The sequence below is a fragment of the Nicotiana tabacum genome, chromosome 2 (genome assembly GCF_000715075.1).
Source record: "Nicotiana tabacum cultivar K326 chromosome 2, ASM71507v2, whole genome shotgun sequence".
NCBI lineage: Eukaryota > Viridiplantae > Streptophyta > Magnoliopsida > Solanales > Solanaceae > Nicotiana > Nicotiana tabacum.
This window is the reverse complement of record NC_134081.1, coordinates 23610278-23631422: the sequence shown is the minus strand read 5'-3', so window position 1 is coordinate 23631422 and position 21145 is coordinate 23610278.

Here is a 21145-nt window from a genome sequence, read left to right as displayed (position 1 = left end):
TGATTGGACGTACCTCGATCTGCACAAAACATGTGTAGAAACGTAGTATGAGTACACCACAACGGTACCTAGTAAGTGCCAAGCCTAACCTCGGTAGAGTATTTTTATGAGGTAAGGTCAAGGCCCTACTAGAAATAATAAGAAACAAGACAGAAAATATTATGATATGATGAAAATGACATGGAAGTGAACAATAAAGAATCTATGAGAAATAACAACATGGAATCAAGGAAAGCTAATACAACACGAAAGTAAGCAAGAATTTTATATGTTAAGGAAACAAGAACCCAACAATACAGCAAATAAAGAATATCAACAGGGGCACTCCCGAGGTAACGCCTCATAGTCCCAAATTGTAAAAACAAATCACAGTCTTTCCTTATATCACAGCGGGAGCCTTTATATTTGGTTTTTGAAAATCATTTTCCCAAAATAATATCTCGCGTTTTAGCCCACCTTATCACACGACATGGCTTCTAGTAGTTCCCCTACTAGCCACGCGTATCAAGCCCACCTTATCTCACTGCATGTATTTCAACACCCAGTTCTTATACCACCGCATACGTATCAATAATGACAATGGCACGGCAGAAACGTGGTGCAACAATAATAACTGCACGGCAGAAACCCCGTGCAACAATAATAACGCACGACAGAAACCTCGTGCAAACAACAAAAAAATCACCTCAACGATAACACGGAATCAAAAACACAACAACTAAATAAATGATATTTCACGACCTACACCTTGCCTCAAAAGAACCACGGCCTTGCAATTCAACCCCAAACTCAACAACAAGATATTTCGAGGATAGCAATTTGAAGTAAAGAATTCCAGAGTTAAGTAATGAATACAAAAATCAAGAAAAGCAAGTAATTCAACTAAACATGTGATACAAGTTGCAAATAGGAGATAAGACAAGTAGACATGTGAAATTAGGCTAAACATGATGACTACCACATGCTAAAGTAACTCAATTAAGGCATGAAAAGGAAAATACGTAACTAAAACCGGAATTTTAACATTTTGCCCGTGTACGCACTCGTCACCTCGCACACACGGCTTTCTCATATCACAAATTATCACCAAAATACCAAATCCTAAGGGGAATTTCCCCCACACAAGGTTAGACAAGTCACTTACCTCGAACCACGCTTAATCAATCGATTAGAAGGCCTTTCCCTCGATTTTCCAACTCTGAACAGCTTGAATCTAGCCAAATATATTTCATACTATAAATATAACCATTGAAACTAGTTTAAATAATGAAATAATGATTCTTGCAAGAATTGGAAAAACCGCTCCAAAAAGTCGACAGGAGCCCACGTCTCGGAACCCGACAAAAATTATAAAATCCAAACATCCAATCGATCTCGAGTCCAACCATATAAGAGTTACCCAAATCCAACCTCATTTAGCCTTTCAAAAGCCAAAAACTTGGTCTAAGAACTTCTACACGTTTTCCCTAATTTTAAACTCCAAAACAATAATTAAAAGGTGTAATTAACAGTAGATTCATGGGAATTAATCAAAAACGTGTCAAGAATCCATACCCAATTGCTTCCTCTGAAAATTCCTCAAAATCTCGCCTCAATCCGAGCTCTCAAAATCCAAAAATGAAAATGAAATCAAACCCTCCATTTTCCCCTTTTCTGCCCAGCGATTTCCGAATCTGCGGCCTTTGGGTCGCTTATACGGTGCAGCACCTGCGGAAAAACCATCGTAGGTGCAGTCCCGACTTAAATCCAGAACCAGCATCAGCAAATTCCCTAAGTCCAAAAATGATCCGATTTCCATTCAATGCACATCCGGGGCCTCTAGGGCCCCGTCCGAATATACCAACAAGTTACAAAACAAATAACAGACCGACTCGAGGCCACAAATCACATCAAATAACATCAAAAATCCGAATCGCATCCCAATTCAAGCCAAATGAACTTATAAACTTTAAACTTCTACGTTCGATGCCAAACCCTATCAAATCAAGTCCGATTGCCCTCAAATTTTCACACAAGATATAAATGACATTACAAACCAACTCAAACTTCCGGAATCGGAATCTGACCCCGATATAAAAAAGTTCACTCCCAGTCAAACGTTTGCCAATTAACGCCGAAATGACCTATGGGCCTCCAAATCAACATCCGGGACACGCTCCTAAGACCAAAATCACCCTACGAAGCTATTGGACATGTCAAAACTCCATTATGGAGTCATCTCCACACAAGTCAAACTACGGTCAACTCCTACGACTTAAACTTCCAATTTAGGGACTATGTGTCGCATTTCACTCTGAAGTGTCCTATTTCACTCTGAAACTCACCCGAAACCAAAACCAAACATCTCGGCAAGTCACATAACCATAGTATAACACAGAGAAGGCAATAAATAAGGGATCACAGCTAATAAACTCAAACCGACCGGCCGGGTCGTTACAAGGCATAACAACATAATTCGCCCGGTGTGGTCACAGGCTATATCACAATCCACCCGGCATGGTCATAGGTATATCAACACAATTCGCCCGGCGTGGTTACATGCATAACAACATAATCCGCTCGGCATGGTCATATGCATAACAACATGATCTGCCGGGCATGGTCATAGGCATTACAAAACAATCCACCGGGCGTGGTCACAAGCATAACAACACAATCCTCCCGATGTGGTCATAGGCATAACAACACAATCCGCCTAGCGTGGTCACAAGCATCCAGTCCAAATCATATCACACAGAAGCAAGTATAGAAGAACACATTTATATGATAAATAAATATCATATTTCATGCTCCTGGACTGGTATTATAACATGATAACATAGGCATGTGCAATGTGTGCTATCATAACTTAAATCGGTCATTTCATCACAAAAATAGCAATTACAAAGTTTATTCAGGGAATTAGCCTCTTTGTAACCTCAAACATGGCTCAAATAGTTCACAACAGTATTACAAATATGAGAAATATTATAGCTTAAAGCTTAACAGTCAATTCTAGGCATATCATAGCCTAAGCACTACCCCGAACATGGATAAATACCTCGGTGTTCGCACATGGGCTCAAACCCCACACATATGCACACCCATAGCACATAGCTATCACAAATAATTCAGGCAACTAGTGCCTCAACCAAGTTTTGATAAGATCTTACCTCAAACAAGCCAAAACAAACACCGAGCAAGCCAAACAACACTCTAGAAATGCCATCCCGCGCAAATCAACCTCCAGACGGCTCGAAACAAGCCAAAATCAACTAAAATCATCAAAAAATACCAAAGGATACTAACCCAAACGATAAAGGTCGAATCTCTAATCAAAAGCTCAAAGTCAACCAAGACGTCAAATCCGAGCCCGCACCTCGGAACCTGACAAAACTCACAAATTCCGACGACCCATCCAATTACGAGTCCAACCATATGTCATGACCCTATTTTCCCTCCGTAGAATATTGTGATGTCACATAGTCTCTATGACTAGGTAAGCCTAACAAAGATATGGAAATAAATGCAATAATAATAAAAGTCTCAAAGCTCAACAACTGATATAAAGAAAATCTCCACAATTTAGTGTATCTAAATAATAGCCCAAAACCTGGTGAAATACAAGTCACAAGCTCTATAAAGTGATACTGAATATCTCTATACATCAGAGTCTAATAAAGGATAAAGAAATAAAATAATCTAGGTAGAGGGGGACTCCGAGTCCTGCAGACGACGACAATTATACCTTGAAGTCTCTGAAACTGAGCTCTCGGTAGTGCATGGACTGGTAGGAGATACCTAGATCTATACAAAAAGTGCAGAAGCATAGCATGAGTACACCGCGATGGTACCCAGTAAGTACCAAGCCTAATAAACTGAACAAGTGTATAACAGTACAATTAAAGAAGTACACCGAGAATACCTACGCTAAACTAAGGAAAATAATACTTCACATAAGAAAACAAGGGATACTATGAAACGAAACAAAACAACAAAACATAAGTGAAGAAATAGAAGTATAAAAAGGAGTCACTAGCGAGGTACCGCCTCGTAGTCTCAAATCACAAATCAATTTACAATCTTTCCTTATATCACCGCGGGAGCCTTGTATTTAGTTTTGAAAATTATTTTCCCGAAATAGCATCCCGCGTTGTAGCCCACCTTATCACACCGCGTGGCTTCTAGTAGTTCCCCTACTAGCCACGTGTATCAAGTCCAACTTATCTCACCACATGTGTTTTAACCCCAAAACCATATACCACCACATGAGTATCAATATCACAAGGTATCACAAATCGCACATCAAGTGCACAATATTACAACTTGCCAAAGAAACCAACAACAACGGTGATTTCACAATAACTAGCTCAAGGCTCAACCACAATATATACAACGGTAGTGAATAACTCAACAAGAGTAGTATTTCACAACCTAACACTTTGCCTCAATACGAATCACAACCTTTATAACTCAATACCAATTTCAGTAACAAGATATTCAAAGACTAGCAACTTCAAGTAAAGAGTTCAACGGTTAAATCATGAATATGGAATAAGGAAACAATTACATCAACTAGAGATGTAGATCAATTAGCAAGTCAAAGGTAAGACAAGTAGAACATGTGAGAATAGACACATGGTGATGAATATAACATGTTAAGATAACTCAATTAAGGCATGAAAGGAATCTACATAGCTAAAACTTATAAATTTTCACATTTAGCCAGTATACACACTCATCACCTTGTGTACACGTCTTCCACACATCACAATTATCACAAAACAACACCAATCCTAAGGGGTAATTCCCCCATACAAAGTTAGGCAAGACACTTACCTCAAAACACGTTAACTCAATCCACTAATAGGCCTTTCCCTCGATTTCCAACTACGAACATCTCAAATCTAGCCAAAATAACTTCATACCATAAATATAAAGTATAGGAAACTAATTCGAATAATAAAGTTACGATCTTTGTAAAGAAATAAAAAGTCAACTCAAAAGGTCAACTCGGGCATCGCGTCTCGAATTTTGACCAGAATTACAAAAGCCGGACACCCATTCGGCAACGAGTCCAACAATACAAGAATTACTTAAATTCGACCTTAAATCGCCTTTCAAAACCCAAAGATTTAGTCTATGAAGTTTTCACAATTTTCTCCCAAATTTCCAACTCAAATCCCTAATTAAATGATGAAAATAGTAATAGATTTATGAAATAAAATCCAATATGTGTTAGAATCGCTTACCCCAACGATTTTCTTGAAAAACCCTCAAAACATTGCCTCACATCGAGATCTGTAGGTCCAAATTATGAAAAATGAGATAGAACCAATGTTTTGAGATTTAAATTCTGCTGCCTAGTGATTCCCCTTCGCGATCGCAGAAAGTCCCTCGAGATCACGAAGAACAAAAATGCTACACTCACCAAATGGCCTACGCGAATGTACTCCACAGGTCACAAACGCGGAGTGCAATCTTCCTCCTCCTACACGGCCGCGTCCTAGGTCACGCGAACTTATAGAACAAACCTGCCTTAGCCACCAACTTCGCCTTTCTTATACGCGAATGCGATTAACCTTACACGTTCGCGAGGAACAAACTCAGAAAGTCTCCTCACCTTCGCTAACGTGAAGGGTAAAATTCCAGAAACCCCTGAAGTCTCTACGTGAACGCGGGAAAATCTTCGCGAACTCGTAGGAGGAAACCAGACCTGTAGAAAACCAACAGCTTCAGCAATAGAGACTAAGTCCAATTGGTTCCGGATTCACTCCGAATCACACCCGAGGCCCTCGGGACCCCGTCCGGACATACCAAATAGTCCTAAAACATCATACAAACATGCTCGAAGCGTCAAATCACATAAAACAATACTAGAACCACGAATCGTGCATCGATTCAAGCCTAATGAACTTATGAACTTTCGAATTTCAAAACTAATGTCGATTCATAACAAAATAACTCTGATTGACTTCAAATTTTTCACACAAGTCAAAAATGACATGACGGACCTATTCTAACTTCCGAAATTGAAAATTCGACCCTGATATCAATAAAGTCAACTCCCAATCAAACTTTCCAATTTTCCAAACCTTCAATATTCTAGTTTTTGCCAATTCACGCCGAAATGACCTACCGACCTCCAAATCGACATCTGGACACGCTCCTAAGTCCAAAATAACCATATAGAGCCATTGGAACTATCAAAACCCGATTCTGTAATCGTCTACACCAAAGTCAAACTACGGTCAACTCTATTAACTTAAACCTCAAACTTAGAGACTATATGTCCCATTTCACTCCGAAACCAAAACTAAACACCCCCGAAAAATCACATAATTACAATATAACATAGAGGAGGCAATAAATAAGGGATCGAGGCTAAAATACTCCAAACGACTGGTCGGGTTGTTACATCCTTCCCCTCTTAAAATAAACGTTCGTCCTCGAACGAGTATAAAGATATACCTAAAGTGGTAAAAAGATGAGGATAACGACTATGCATATCATGCTCAGTCTCCTAAGTCGCCTCCTCGATTGGCTGACCCCTCCACTAGACCTTCAGTGAAGCAATGTTCTTCGACCTTAACTTTCAGACCTGCTTGTCCAAGATGGCCACCGGCTACTCAACATAAGACAAATCCCTGTCCAGCTGGACTGAGCGGAAGTCTAACACATGAGACGGATCACCGTGATACTTCCAGAGCATAGAAACATGGAATACTGGATGAACTGCAGCTAGACTAGGTGTCAATGCAAACTTGTAGGCCACCTCACCAATCCTCTCGATAATCTCAAAAGGTTTGATATATCTAGGGCTCAACTTGCCCTTCTTCACAAACCTCGTAAAGCCTTTCATGGGTGAAACCCGGAGCAAGACCCACTCCCCAACAATGATACAACATCGCTATCCTTCTGATCCGCATAGCTCTTCTGTCTAGATTGGGCTGTGCGAAACCGATCTAGAATCAATTTAACCTTTTTCCAAAGCATTCTGAACTAAGTCTGTACCTAATAGCCTAGCTTCACCCGGCTCAAACCAACCCACCGGAGACCGACACTGCCTCCCATACAAGGCCTCATACGGAGCTATCTGAATGCTCGACTGGTAGTTATTATTGTAGGCAAACTCCGCAAGAGGCAAGAACTGATCCCATGAACCCCCAAACTCCGTCACACACGCATTGAGCATATCCTCCAATATCTTAATAGTGCACTCGGACTGTCCCTCCATCTTAGGGTGAAATGTTTTACTCAAATCCACCCGTGTGCCTAACTTATGTTGTACGGCCTCCAGTACCACGATGTAAACTGCGTACCCCGATCAAAGATGATGGATACCGGTACGCCATAAAGTCTGACAATCTCACAAATATAGATCTGAGCCAGCTTCTCTGAAGAATAAGTAGTCACCACTCGAATGAAATGAGCTGACTTGGTCAGTCTATCCATAATCACCTATACTGCATCGAACTTCCTTTGAGTCCGTGGGAGCGCAATAACAAAATCCATTTTAACTCGCTCCCGTTTCCACTCTGGAATCTCTATCCTCTGAAGCAATCCACCTGGCCATTGATGCTCATACTTCACCTACTGAAAATTTTTGGCACCGAGCTGCATACTGCACTATGTCTATCTTCATCCTCCTCCACTAATAGTGATACCTCAAGTCTTTATACATCTTAGTGGCACCCGGATGAATGGAGTACCGTGAACTATGGGCTTCCTGAAGAATCAACTCATGCAAACGATCTACATTGGGCACAAATAGCTTGCCTTACATCCATAACACACCGTTATCCCCAATAGTGATCTCCTTGGAATCGTCGTGCTGAACCGTGTCCTTGAGGACAATCAGAAGGGGGTTGTCATACTAACGCTCTCTGATACGATCATAAAAGAGAAGATCGAGAAACCACACACGACAAAACTCGACTCAGCTCCGAAACATCTAGTACAAACTGGTTGGCCAAAGCCTGAACAGCTAATGCTAATGGCCTCTCCGCTGCCGGTAGATATGCTAAACTGCCCAAGCTCTCCGCTTTTCGATTCAAGGTATCGGCCACCACATTGGCCTTCCTGGGATGATATAACATGGTGATATCATAGTCCTTAAGAAGCTCTAACCATCTTCGCTAATGCAAGTTAAGATCTTTCTGCATGAACAGATGTTGTAGACTCTGGTGATCGATATAGACCCCATAAGGGGCACCTTACAGATAGTGCCGCCAAATCTTCAAGGCATGAACAATGGCTTCTAACTCTAGGTCGTGGACATGATAATTCTTCTCATGAACCTTCAGCTGTCTAGAGCATAGGCAATCACCCTACTGTCCTGCATCAACATCGTGCCAAGGCCAATACATGACGCATCACAAAAATACAGTGTAAGACCCCGAACCCGTAGGCAACACCAATGTTGAGGCTGTAGTCAAAGCAGTCTTGAGCTTTGAAAGCTCTCTTCACACTCTTCGGTCCACCTAAAAGGAGCACCCTTGTGGGTCAATCTGGTCATAGGTGCCGTAATAGATGAGAAACCCTCTGTGAATCGACAGTAATTCCCTGCCAAACCAAGAAAACTCCGGATCTCAATAGCTGAAGATGGCCTGGGCCAACTCTGCACTGCTTCAATCTCCTTCGGATCTACCTTGATCCCCTCACTCGATACTACATGACTGTCATGACCCAAAATCAAACAAGTCATGATGACAGCTAACCCCAACCCGCTAGGTAAGCCAATTTAACAATAATCCAATTCAAATGAGGTTTACTATGAGAAGTAATGATAATACAACTGAACTTTTATACAAAAATCCCAAGGATCAGTAGTACAAATTATGAGCTTCTATGATTTAGTGTTTACAAAGCTGATATGACATAAATACATCATTTGTTTGAAATATACATGAACAGATTAATAATTCTAAAGCTACCAAGAACAAGAGGCACCTATGACCGGAATGCAGGTACATCTTTAATTCCAGCTCCCGCCATACACATCAACATCAACATCCAAAATTTGCACGCAAGGTGCAGAAGTGTAGTATGAGTATAACCGACCCCATGTACTCAATAAGTAACAAACCTAACATTAGGTTGAAAGTAGTGACGAGCTTTGACAACGGTCAGAGTCTAACACCAATAGCCAACATCAACTCATAACGATATAATAAAGTAGTACAAGAAGAAACTCAAATATATAATACTCAGCTCGTTCACAGTTATGAAAAAATAGGCATGCTTTTCAAGTATAACATTAAAACCCTAATCTTTCACCGCAATCTCCAAAATATGAGTATATTAGAAAATTGTGATTATTCCCAATGACTTTCAACAACAGGTAAAATATTTTAATCTCAGATACCATGAGGAAAGTATATTTCTATGCCTACATGTCAATGTGCATGTGAAGTCATAAATGTCACAATACCGTGTAGCATGAGGAAATGCATCTCTATGCCTGTATGTCAAATATACTTGTCAATAAAATGCATCATAGCGATGAACTCATGTACTCACACTATCGGAGTACTCAATATCACTGTCTCACACTCCCACTCATCATGCTCAATCACTTAGCACACTCAGCCTCTCAACATTGTACGGTACCTGTTGCGGCGTACAGTCCGATCCACGTATAGCTATAAGGCTTATTGCGGCGTGCAACCCGATCCACATATATATAGCCATAAGGCTTGTTGCGGTGTGCAACCTGATCCATATATATATAGCCATAAGGCTTGTCGCGGCGTACAACCCGATACATAAATATATAGCCATAAGGCTTATGGCGGTATGCAACCCAATCCACATAAATATTACTCACAATACGGCCCTCAGGCCCCCAACTCAGTCATCAATCTCTCTAGTATCTCGAGCTCACAAATCTCATGCCAATCAGCCCAAATAATGACAACAATATGATGTGACAACAAATGATAACAGAGACTGAGATATGATATGTAAATGAATGAACATGACTGATTATGTAGATGTAATTTAAGCAAATAACTCAACAGTGGAGATGAACTCGATAGGTCCCAACTGAATAAGCATATAGCCTAACCATGATTTCTAACATGATTCACAGCTCAATTTCTCTAACACGTGGAAATTTCATGGATAGAAACAAGATTAGGTAACTACGCAGTATCACAGAAACAACCGAGTCATAATTCACACGGTGTACGCCTACACGCCCATCACCTTAACACTAAGCATATATCACGTATATTCGGGGTTCATACCCTCAACAAAAAGTTTAGAAGTGTTACTTACCTTGAACATGCCGAATCCAATACCGAGCAAGCCAAACGATACTCTGAAAATGCCATCCCACCGACCTCCGAACGGCTTCAAACTAGCCAAAAGAAACTCAATAACATCAAATGATGCCAAAGGAAACAAACCTAGATGATAAAGGTCGAATCTTTAATCAATATCTCAAAGTCAACCAAAAAGGTCAAACTCGGGGCTCGCACCTTGGAACCCGACAAAACTCATAAAATCCGACAACCCATTCCATTACGAGTCCAACCATACTAGTTTCACTCAAATCCGACTCCGAATCGATGTTCAAAACTCAAAAATTCACTCTATGAAACTGTAGATAAAAATAACCAATTTCTCTTTTGAAATTATCAATCAAATGACAAAAAACGAGTAAAGATTCATGAAATATAATCAAAACCGAGTTAAGAATGCTTACCCCAATTCGTGTGGTGAAATTTCTCTCCAAAGTTACCCAAATCCGAGCTCCAAGTCTCAAAAATGAGAATAAAACAACCAACCCTCGATAATATAGCTTCTGCCCAGCGTCATTCGCATTTGCGAACCAATTAGCCGCTTCTACAGCGTCGCTTCTACGACAGTACATCCTCTTCTGTGGAACTAGTTAAAAACTCAACCCTCGCACCTGCGGACAAAATATCCGCTTCTGCGACATCGCAGGTGCGAGCCACCATCCGCTCATGCGGAAGACCTCGCTCCTGTGCTCCAGCCCATCGCACCTACGCATCTGCACATGCGCCCAAATCTGCGCTTCTGCGATCTTCCTCACCCAGATCTTACCTCGCTTCTGTGAATCCTTTGTCACTTCTGCGACCATCGCACATGCGCAAAATCAGCCGCAGGTGCGATCACACCAGATCTTACCACCAGCAGCCATAGCCAAAATTGATCCAAACGATCTGAACCTCGTCCGAAACTCTTCCGAGCCACTCAGGATACCGTCGAATATACCAACTAGTCCAATAACATAACGCGAACCTACTCGCGGCCTCAAATCACGCATAACAACACTGAAACGATGAATCTCACCTCATATCAAAATTAATGAACTTTCAACTTTCAACTTCCAAAACTCGCACCGAAACATATCAAATCAGCTCGGAATGAACTCAAATTTTCACACAAGTCCCAAATGACAAAAATAAGCTATTTCAATTCCTGAAACCACAATCCAAACCCGATATCATCAAAGTCAACCCACTGTCAAACATATGAACTTTCCAAACCTTCAAATTTACAACTTTCGCCAATTAGCGCTGAAACCTTCTAGAGATGTCCTAATGCAAATTCGGGCATACGACCGAGTCCAAACTCACTATACAGACTAACGAAACCATCAACACTCAAATCCAAGGTCAAATATTAAAAAGTCAAACTCAATCAACTCTTCTAACTTTAAAGATTCAATCATGAAATTCATTCCTCCAAATCAATTCCGAATAACCTGAAAACCAAAACCGATAATTCACACAAGTCATAATACATCATACGATGCTGCTCAAGTCTTCAAAAATTTGAATGGAATGCAAATGCTCAAAACGACCGGTCGGGTCGTTACAATGACCCAAAAACGCCACCGAATCAATCTTGAATTCACACTTTTGAAAATTTTGCATACAATTTCTTCTCTATAAAAGTTTGAAGCACAGTCCTCAGGTGTTGCTCATGATCGTCTCGGCTCCGGGAGTACACCAAGATGTCATCAATAAACACAATTATGATTGAGTCAAGATAGGGCTAATATACACTGTTCATCAAGTGCATAAATTGTGCTGGGGCGTTGGTTACCCCAAATGACATCACAAGGAACTTGTAATGACCTTACCTAGTCCTGAAGGCAGTCTTTAGAATATCCGACTCCTGAATTTTCAACTGATGATAGCATGACAACAAGTCAATCATTGAGAACACTCTGGCACCCTGTGGCTGATCAAATAGGTCATCATTGCATGGCAATGGATACCTGTTCTTCACTATAACCTTGTTCAACTGTCGATAATCAATACACATATGCATAGAACCATTCTTCTTCTTTACAAACAATGCCAGAGCACCCCAAGGTGATACATTGGGCCGAATGAAGCCCTTATCAAGCAACTCTTGCAACTGCTCCTTTAATGCCTTCAACTCCGCTGGGGCCATACGATATGGTGGAATAGAAATGGGCTGAGTGCCCGGCAATAAATCAATACCGAAATTGATATCCCTATCGGGCGGCATGCCCGAAAGATCTGCCGAAAATACTTCTGGATAGTCCCTTACTACCTGAAGTGAATCAACGGTAGAATTATCAACACCAATATCTCTCACAAAGGCTATAGAGGCCTCACACCCTTCCCAACCATCCGTTGTGCCTTAAGGAAAGACACCATGGCTAGGAACATAATCCAAAGTACCCCTCTACTTCAACCGTGGCAAACCTGGTGTAGCCAACGTTACCGTCTTATCGTGACAATCAAGAATAGCATGATAGGGCGACAACTAGTCCATACTCAAGATAACATCAAAAACTACCATACTGAGTAACATTAGGTTGGCTCTGGTCTCATAACCACCAAGAATAAGTAAACACGACCGATACACATGGTCAACAACAATTGAGTCTCCCACATGAATGGACACATAGACAGGAGAACTCAAAAAAGCACAAGATACACCCAAATATGGAGCAAAGTAAGATGATACGTAGGAATAAGTAGAGCCTGGATCAAATAAGACTGATGCATCTCTATGAAAAACCGGAACAATACTTGTGATAATTGAGTCGGATGCAACCACCTCCGTCCTAGTCGGAAGAGCATAACATCTGGCTTGGCCTCCCCCTCTAAGGCGATCTCTACCTGCCCAACGTCCACCCCCGGCTGGCTGTGCAGGTGGAGTGGCAACTTGTGCGGTAACCATGACCTGAGAAGCATGAGGACCCTGTGGAATATGTGGGGCCTAAGAAGTCTATGGAGGTGCACCCCTACTAAGTATGGGAAAGTCCATCACCATATGACGAGTGTCACCACACTCAAAATAAGTTGTCGGAGGATGTGGCTACTGGGATTAGCTCGGGCCTGATCGGCTGGACTGACCACTAAAAGCACCTCGTGCAAGAGGAGCACTAGACAGTGGAAGTGCATAATGGGCAACCTGAGACCTGGGAGTGACCGGAATACCGCTGCAAGCTAGAAGTGCTGAATGAACAGGGTGGCTCACATAGTGGCTGACCACTTATCGTGACTGGAAAATCATGAGCACGTGGAGGAAGGTGGACAAATTAAGGAGACATTCCTTGATAAGTAACATTTTTCCATCACACATGACCCTACTTCGTGGTACGCGGATTATGTGAACTACCTTGTAAGTGGAGTTCTCCCTCCTGAAATCCAATATGAAGTCAGGAAGAGGTTTTTAGATGATGTGAACTTTTACTACTGGGATGAGCCATTCTTGTACATACAGTGTGCTGACCAATTGATGCGGAGAGGCATTCCAAAAAAAAGGTGGAATAAGTGTTTTATGACTTCCATTCCTCATCTTATGGGGTCCATCATGGAGGTGATAGGAAGACTACAAAGGTGTTGTAATCGGGGTTCTATTTGCCAATGTTATTTAAGGACGCCCATGCATTTGTTAAGAAGTTTAACTAGTGCCAGAGAACAAGAAAAATCACGAAAATGCATGAGATGCCTTTGAATAATATCCTAAAGGAAGAGATTTTTTATGTGCGAGGCATAAACTTCATGGGACCATTCCCATTGTCTGGAGGAAACAAGTACATTTTTCTAAAGGTGGACTACGTGTTCAAATATTGGAGGTTGTTGCATTGCCAACCAATGATGCCAAGGTGGTGGCCAATTTTGTGAAAATAAGACCATATTCTTGAGGTTTGGTACTCCACGTTCTTTGATTAGTGATGAAGGAACACATTTCTGCCACTGCAAATCATCTGCAAACAAGCGGACAAGCTGAAGTTTCTAATAGAGAAATAAAGCAGATACTAGAGAAATATAGTGAGTGTGAACAAGAATGATTGGGCTACGAAGTTAGATGATGCCTTGTGGGGATATAGAACTACATACAAAACACCAACTGGGGCATTTCTGTACAAGCTTGTGTAAGGGATGGCATGTCACTTTCCGGTTGAAGTTGAACATAAAGCGTATTGGGTGGTCAAGAAGTTCAATATGGAATTGGAACCTACGGGCGAGAAGAGTCTCTTTCAGTTAAATGAGTTAGATGAGTTCACTGCACTCCTATGAAAATGCTAAGCTTTACAAGGGAAAAACCAAAAGATGGCATGAGAAGCGTATCAAGTCATGTCATTGTGAACCAGGCCAAAAGGTACTATTGTTCAATTTTAGGCTTAAGCTATTCCCTAGGAAGTTAAAATCGAGGTGGTCAGGTCTGGTTTAGGTGGTGAAAGTCACCCCATATGGTGCAATCGAGCTGCACGCTTTAAATGGTGAAAGATAATTTTTGGTGAACGGGCAAAGAATCAAGCACTATTGGGGAGATGTCAGTGATCATAAGAAGTCCAAAGTAATACTCACTAATGAGTAAGCGAGGCCCTGCATCATGCCGCGATCTTAAATCAGGCGCTTGTCGGGAGGTAACCCAAATTTTATTGCTTTTATAGCTTAGTTTTTCTCTTTTCAGTTAGAGTGGACTAAAGTTTTTGCTTTTATAGCTTAGTTTTTCTCTTTTCAGTTAGAGTGGACTAAAGTTTTTTGTTTTTCTTTGTAGTCATAGAGATTGTAGGTAGGAGTGGTGTGGATTATGTAATGTATGTATAAAATGCTTGGGGGGGTGGGTGGGGGGGATCGGGGATTCATTCAAAAAAATCAGCAAAACCATCGTCCAGGCCAACGCGTCATGCTGCCTAGCGCAAAAAAAAAAAAAGAAGTAATTTCCCCAGCCAGCGGTAGCTATGCGAGGCGCTGGGCTGGGGGGTCTAGGTACATATTTTTTTTATTTTCATTTTTACTCTTTATTTGACCCTTTGACCCCGATCCAAATACCCATTTTTACTCACCTCTTAACCTATTCCTCACTACCCATTCCCACCCCAACTCATATTAAAATAACTTAGCCCTACCTCCCCATTTCCTCCCTCTCACCCGCGTCTCTCTTTCTCCCCCTCTCTCCCCGTTTGTTTTCTTTTCCTCTCACCAATATATCTTCCTCTTACATTGCACATGTAAGTTCTCCCTCTTTAATTCTCTTCTTTGTTGTTTTTTGTAGTTGTTAACCCAATTCCCTCATCCACACACCCCCATCCCCAATTTCCCCTAGTGGTTTTTAGAACTTGTGTTGCTATGGTGGGTGGTACCAATGTGAGAATTTGGGTTGTGAATTTGGTTTTGAATGTGTTACACGAAGTAGTAAACTACAATTTTCTCTACTTCATTCAAATTTGGGAGGGTTAACATGTTCCACCGTTGTTGAGTTAAGTTGCACAAAATTGATGCCCACCACTTGTTCGATAAAATGCTTGAGTGAAAAACTAGTGCACCAGTGAAGTCTGAGTAGCCGGGTGTTTTTGTATGTGATTTTGGGCTATGTGTGGGGTGTTTGGGGGTGGTTTGATATAGACCAAAGCTTGTATTCAATGATTACCATGCCATAACCACACTATCCAAACCTAGTTGCATGTATCATGTGTGTTGTATCCTTTTGTTAGAATTAATGAGTGCATTGTATTAGTTATAGTGATTGGGGGTCATGTGTTACTTACTTGAACTAAGGCTAAGTCCTATTTCCATGTTCAAGTACTTGCTATATATGGTATGACTTTGGAATATAATTGTGTGGTATGGGGAAGTCTTGAGTACCCATTGCCTTGTTGTGCAACACTTGTGCACTTGTTAGACGAATATTGTGAGTATATTGCATAGTGCCTTTGATTCTAAGTGTGGGGTCATCTTAGACTTTCACTTTAACCTTAGGTGGATTTATTGATTCATGCTCACATTCAAGTTGATTATTTTATAGGTTGCTATGGCTCGTGATGGTGTAGCAAGGGAAACGGTGCGGGGAAGTCCTCTACTACCGCTCCCCCTCCTAAAAAGTGCAAGCAAGGCCAGGGGTCGTCTCGGCAAGTCAAGCGCAAGCAAGTTGCTGAAGGGTCAAGAAGAGCATCTTCGGGACCACAACCCACATTGGATTTGGTTCGTGAGGATGCTATCCAGTGGTATCACAACTTCGAGCCATATGGAAGGTATGTATCTGAGATGGGGATCAATGTGACCACTTTGGACAGGAATTTCCCTGATGTGCTATCCAGGTTGAAGAGTTTGAAGATGGATAAGTTGATTAAGTGCCCTGGACATGTGAATTTGAGCATGGTAAAGAAGTTGTATGCGAACTGGAATGAGCACAACTTCATGTCATGGTTCAGAGGAAAAGAAGTGCTACTAGACAGGGAGTCGTTGTGCAAGTTCTTAGGGGTTGACAGTCAAAACCCCAAGAAGTTGCAAATTTTGTGAGGTGCCTGAGCTATACTATTTGTCACACTCTATGTGGCATAGATTCTAATGCTAAGTGGAAAAGGACAAAGAGTGATCCCCACAATGAGCTTCTCTGAGTTGACTTCAATAGGACTGCCAAGGTGTGGCTGAACTTTGTGCAAGCTAGACTGATGCCCGTGAAGCACAAAACGGGGTTAACGCGAGCTAGGGTGTGCTTGATTTTCATTCTAATGATTGAGAGGCCAGTCAATATTGGTGAGATTATGCTGGGGGAGATTTCCTGCACACGGTTTGGGTGGAAGATAAAGAGGTTTTTCTTTGGTAACCCGTTGACAGATTATATGCTATCTCATGAGCTCCTTGAGTACCTTGGGTATGATGAAGTGGTGGAGGCTCCAAAGGTATTGATGGAAATTACTTCATTGCTAGATTCCACTATCAAACTGAGCCCGGCAACTCGGAATGAGCGGGAGGAACATTTCAATAGATACATCTATGGTTCACTTAACTTGATGATGAGTCAGATGGGAGTGACTAATGAGGAGCGGATGCAGTTGCACAATGATTTGTCTAGTGCTTCGAAGGAAATGTTGGGGATTGCGCCTGGCATTCCCGTTCACCCATCGGAAGATGACAACACCAACAAGAGATTGGATGATGAGGATGATGTAGATGTTGAGGTCACGGGGCCAATGGCCTTGGTACCCCTTGGTGCAGATGATGATGAGCCCGGAGCTTCGGCTGGTAGGCGTTCTAAGGATGAAGATTCAGAGTATGACCCGGATGGGTCCGATTAGTAGGGAGTTTTTTTCACGATCTTACTTCTGTTTTTATTTCTTGTATGCATCGAGGCTGCATGACATAAGTGTGGGGTGTGGGAATTACTATCTGAGTGTAATTGTATAAAAGTGTTTCTCATTTTTTTATGTAACCCGTAGTTAGTAGTAGTTTAGTATAGAATAGTAGACAATAATTGAAAAGAAATATAATGTAGAAAATCAGAACAAATTTAGAAAAAGCTCGAACTTGTTCCGATGATGGATCTCTTGGACAACTTTTGTGAGGGATTAAGGTCCGATGAAAAACACCAAAAAGATTTTCTTTTGCTTTTATTAGGATAGTTAGGTGGTAATTCCCTTGGTTTTTCTTTGGGTACTGGTTCTTTTTCAAGGATGTAGCTTGAACCGAGTATTTTTATTTAATCTTTTTAGGAGTAGGATAGGAAGAAAATTGTGTTGCTCTAGATACCTATTGACATGTTTGGTGCTGGCACATTAGGCTATGTCATATGCTTTGTTTTCCTGTTGTCTTAGAATTGAATTGTGAAGCCTAAGTGAAAGAAACAGCCTACTTTGTGATGCCTTTTCTCAGTTGCTTGACTTGTATGCCACCTAGTGTATTAGTGCTTAATTTTCTCAAGTATATGTGCTTGATTGACATGAGAGTTGAACTAAACTGTCCTGATTAAGTCTGTGCAATGTATGTGTGAAGATTTGTGATATTCTGTGCTATCCAATGTAGTCTAGAACTTAGCATGTGTATTAATGGATGCGAAATCATTAAGCTGTTCTAGTCTAGGAGATGACGTAGGCAGTTCTTCGCTCGATCATAGATGTGCTTGTCACTTACAAATAATTTGTTTTCCCGTTGTTAGCCCCTTTGAGCCTGTAGACCTTTTCCTTGGCACGCACATTATAAGTCGTATCCCTAATTTTGTTCTTATCTTAAGCTTGTTGAACCTTTACCTCCGAAGGCACTTAGTCGCTAAAAGAAGTAAGGTGAGATATTGGGAAGTAGTTTTTGAGTGGAACCAGGGGAGGGCCAACAAGGTGTACTAAATGTGTAAAAAGGCCACTAGCCGATGAACCATAATGTAAGGAGTGTGTATAGAAAAAAAGAACAAAAGAGAGAAAAAGAAAAGAAAAGAAAAATGCAAGAAAACAAATACAAATAATGTTGATAGTCAAAAATAAAAAAAACACACCTCCTAATCTTACTAATTCGTGCTAGTGGGATGCAGAAGTGCTTAATTAAAAAAAAAGGGGGTTATGTTGTGTAAGGGTTGTGGCAAGTGAATTGGTTGAGAAGAATGTGTGCTCGATATTTTAGTGTAGTGTATTAAAGTGATTAGGAGGGTTAGTCACTATTCCTAAATGTATCCTACCTTCCCTTAGCCTACATTACAACCCGAAAAGACCTGCTTGATCCTAGACTTAGCTGGCTTAGATCAGTAGAGATGTACAATATGGGCAAGCTTATGGTGCGACCACGGGATGCACATGACTTCTTTGCGAGAGTGAGTACCTTTTGTTCAATTGTGTGATGTCCATAAATTATGTTCAGAGTTATACTTGAATATGTGGAGTACCTTTATATTTAGTCTCTTGTTTGCGGGTGAGGGCATATAATCTCATGACAGATTGGTAATATTGTTAACTTCTCTTGTTGGGTGTGTGCGTGAGTTGAGGGTGCTTAGTGGTAACAAGTCGGATTTTGAGGTAGGGTGGTTATGGGTAGGTTGTTGGAATTGGTTGAATTAAAAAGCTTATGCTTGGGCATGTTTAAAACATGAAGAATGTGAATTTCGTATGCTCATGCTTGATTGCCGGTATCGACCATAGTCAAAGGTAGAGTGTATGATTGAAAAATGGAGTTGCTCCTCCATAGTTGATGTGTAAGTCGTTGGGGTATAGTTGAGAGTTCCATTGCTCGAGGACGAACAAGAGTATACGTGTGGGGTGTTGACGTCTTAAAGTATGTGTATTTATGTGCATTTCGCCTAGCATTTTACTCATATTTCGTGGATTTCGTATGTGTAACGTAATGATTTGTGATAATTCAAGGTATTGTTATCTATAGGAGTCACCCGGGTGCAATGTGGGATGAAAGTGCACGTTTTGAAGCAAAAAGAGAACAAAACAAAAAATCCCCCAATGTAGCACCTAGGCCATCGCGTCGCACTACCTAGGGCGCATGAAGCAGACTCGAAATTTCGTGGGCGACAGCCCAGCGCCGATGCCAGGGCAACGCGCTGCTCTGGACGCTAGATGACTGGATTTTCTCCTACTTCGCACAGGACAAGGTCTTTTTTGGTTCTACACACACCCAACTCGTATAAAAGGAAGTCTAAACCTATTTTGAAGGGGAAGACGACACTTTGAGAGGAAAACACACATATGGAACACTCGGGAGCAAGGATTCTCACTTTTTCTTCATCTTTCTTAGTATTTTCAAATATTTAAAACATGTGAAATTGTTTATCTTTATCATGAGTGGCTAAAAACCATAGGTTCTGGGGCTGTGGTTTAGCCATGAATATTGTTGTTCGACGTTGACTTTACCTTGATTATAGTTCACTAATATATGGTTGTTTCTTCAATTGTGTGATTAATTGCTTGATTGTATGGCCAACAGTTAGGTTCTATTTACTATCTATGCTATGCTTGGGAAAGCTACGTCTGGATTAGAGAAGAATTAAAGAGGGCATGATCTTAACTCTGAGTGGGGGGATTTGTGACTAGGATAGGAATATACATAATCACCATGCTTAATTGAATATCGTGATCTTAATGCATTCTTAATAGATTGATTCCATAGGAATATAGGCGTTAATCTATTTTGAATAGGCGAGTAGTAATTCTGGAGAATGCTACAAGATAAATTACTTGATTAATTAGCAACCATGAGCGAGTTGTATGAAAAGGAGAATTAATTAGAACGCAATAGGATTGGTGAATCAATCACAACACTGGAATGTCCATCTCTACTGAATTCTCAGCAACCATTTTTTGCTTGCTTAATTAGTTAAATGTTACATTCGTTGCGTAGTTATAATCACACCATTAAACTCTTATTGTCTCGATTGGAATGACAATTTTAGTGAAATTAGTAGGTAGTTAACACAAGTCTCTGTGGGTTCGACACTCTACTTATCATTATATTACTTGTTGACCACGTATACTTGCGTGTGCATTTGGGACCAACACACTCCCATCACCTGGGCCTCCTCTTAAGACCCGAATCTCACATATACACATTTTTACGACACCAACCAGTTGCAACAAATCATGATTACATCCACAAGGTATAACCACATGATATAACTCATCGCTCATATGCCCATAGCATTACCTCCGATCATGATAGCTGCCCGTTACCAAACCGGTGCCAATAAATAGTCTCATATCACGTAAAACCTTGTTCCAAACACTCATGACACTGATAATGATGTAAGAAACATGTAAAAACTCAGAACCACTCACCCGACCAACAAGCCACACCAAACGCAACCTAGACACATACATCGCAATTCGTACCTAATAATCAACAAATCTATATCACAATCAAGATAAACATCCCATCAACCAAAATCCTTTCACGAACTCAATCATGTAGAACAAAACCACAACACTCAATGA